This window comes from Artibeus jamaicensis, unplaced genomic scaffold (genome assembly GCF_021234435.1).
Source record: "Artibeus jamaicensis isolate MK-2021 breed Jamaican fruit bat unplaced genomic scaffold, CSHL_Jam_final contig_391, whole genome shotgun sequence".
In the NCBI taxonomy this organism is placed as follows: Eukaryota; Metazoa; Chordata; class Mammalia; order Chiroptera; family Phyllostomidae; genus Artibeus; species Artibeus jamaicensis.
In genome coordinates this window covers 10341797-10344499 of record NW_026521814.1, presented here as the reverse complement: position 1 = coordinate 10344499, position 2703 = coordinate 10341797, and positions in this window count along the sequence as shown.

Sequence of the window (2703 nt, the reverse complement as noted above, 5' to 3'; positions counted from 1 at the left end):
TTCTCTCCAGTTTCACTATGACTAAGGCAAGTGCACACCCGAATACCTGAGGGCTGTGCCTGCACTTGCCGCTGTTGAGGCAATGCAGCGCCAGGTGCTTGTTTATCTGAAGGGCTCCCAAGCTGCTGAGCTCCTGGCAGCTGCTAAAGAAGAAGGGACACCTGTACTTGGGGAGTATCTGTAGCTCCCCATGGAAAGCATTCACATTTCGGGGGTCTGTAATTAGAAGCAGATAACACCTTGCAAGCTGACTGCTGGCTCTCGTGATCTCAGACAAGCTATTAGCTTTCATCTAGTCCCTTGTGGCTGAATAGGACCCACAGGGAGAGAGGTACAGGGAGTGTGTAGTTAGTGCCAATGTTCAGTGAGGCCCTGCACATTCTGGTCTGTGGTACCAATGAGTCCTGTGTAGCCAGAAGAACAAAAAAAAGGTAAAGGATAAATGATTGTCAGAGCAAACCAAAGGCTGAGCAACTCATGTGATTACCCCTCACATTCCCTCTCAATCTGGCATGACTTTGACCTCTAATCTAAACTTCACAACTTTCTCTGTGCCCCTGGAGTGCTGTTCCCTGTCTCAGTTTCTTCATCTGCATAATAAGGTTAGGAGTGCGTATCCCCAAAGTAGGATCAGTTGGTTCATGCCTGAGATGGGTTTTGAAAATATAGATCAATGGTCACAAAATCGCATTTACAACAATTGCCAGATTTCCCAATTTCTTTGTCATCCCGGAATTAAAACACACACACACACACACACACACACACACACACACACACACACACACAAATACTACTTGAAATAAGCTAGGGCAATGTTTCTCAAACTGAGATTGACAATTTCTGAAAGAATTTTTATATTTGTGGTTTCCATTTGCATTATGAGCTAAGAAAAAAAAGAGGGTTCTGGGCCATTGGCTGATGGCCTTGCCACCAAATGAAATCCCGAGTTCTGCATCCGCGTTTCTGTTTCCAGGACACTGCTGCGAAACCTGCAGTGTCGCATGCAACACTCTACACGCCTTGTATACAAGGCAATGCGTCAGAGATTGGACGACCAATATAATGGGTCGATGGGTAAAAACCCAAATGTAAAATTGACAATAACAGCAGTGACAACAAATAATGGTCCATCATATTCAATATCAAAGGAATCAAGTCAGCTAGTGAAATATAAACGACTAAACACATCTTTCTATGATTAAATCCAATGTCAGCAATTTAGTTTACATAAATACATCTGTTGCTCATTTGAATTTTACTGATTTATGATTATGGATATTTAATTGATAAATGCAGGGTCCAGCACAAATAACGCCCCTTTAGTAATGTACATCAAATCTTTTATTACAAAATCATAAGCATGTAATTCTGTAACATAACAATATCACACGCGAGCACACCATGTGACATTTTAGGTGAAATGTTAAAATTGTTGTCCATCTCATGTGAGACATTCATTTACTTTACCAAACACACGCAATGGCATTACTTCTGTCAGACCCTGGATATCTTGGTGTTATGTTTTTTAAGGGTCACAAAACTTAGAAGTATATACTTAGTTTTGTGTGGGTCTATTTTTAAGTAATGTTACTTAAAAAAATAATAATTTGAGTCACCACCTAGGATAACAAGAATTTTTCCCATAAAACACAGTGTATAAGTTAATATAACTTGAAAAACACTAAACTAAGGCATTAGCAAAGGTTTGGCCTATTAAATAAAATATCTCATTCTAATATTAGCTATTGCAAAAAAATTTTGTCAGTAACTTTCAAGCAGAGATTTAAAGTTGGTGGGTCTTCCTAATATTCAGTTTTCATTTCAATGAATATTTATTTATATACTCACTTATTCATTCATCAACCATTGAATACCTATTATTTGCAGGCCCTGTGCAAGAACTAAAATGAAGAATATAATGGTATTTTTACCCTCAGGGTTCATAGCATAGTTGGTACACTGAGGAAATGCCCAGCAGAAATGCATTTCCCTGAGGGGTGCGAAGTCCCTGGGGAGAACACCCCGAGCTCTGCGAGTCACCTCTGAGCCTGCCTTCCTGTGGTGGAGCGACCAAACACTGTAATCCTGTCCTATCTTCTATTCTTGGTACAGTGCCATACTGGTTTAATAAAAATTTTTATAGTACATTTTTAAACCTGGGCAAGTCCTACATCATTATTCTACTTTTCCAGGGTTTTTCTAAATACTCTTATATGGATTTTTTTTCAAATAATCTTTAGAAGGTTTCTGTCCAGAACAAATGCCACTGGGATTTCCTTAAAATCCCAACACCTTCCCTATCAAATGTGTTAAAAAATAGAGCTTACATGTTTGTACACTCTTACATCTTTGAATACATGTTTCTCCCTGTATTCAAATCCTCTTCTACATGTCTCAAAAAGAAAGTTGGTTTTTTTCCCTACATGTAGGTCTTGTAGTTGTATTCCTCTATATTTAATGTTTTGTGTGTGTATGTCTTATTGTGAAGGGGGTCTTTATTTTTGGCATATGTTCCATTATTGTTTGTATACGGGGACAGTATTGATCTGCATCATTATTGTATAAGTGTCCCGATAATTGAGTGCTTCCAAATCTTTTCACCTGAATGCCCCGAACAGCAGATGCCATTTTAACTTTAACAAAATGTCTTAAAACCTCTTATTTTGCCAATACTTGCATTTCATTCCTAAATGTGGCATT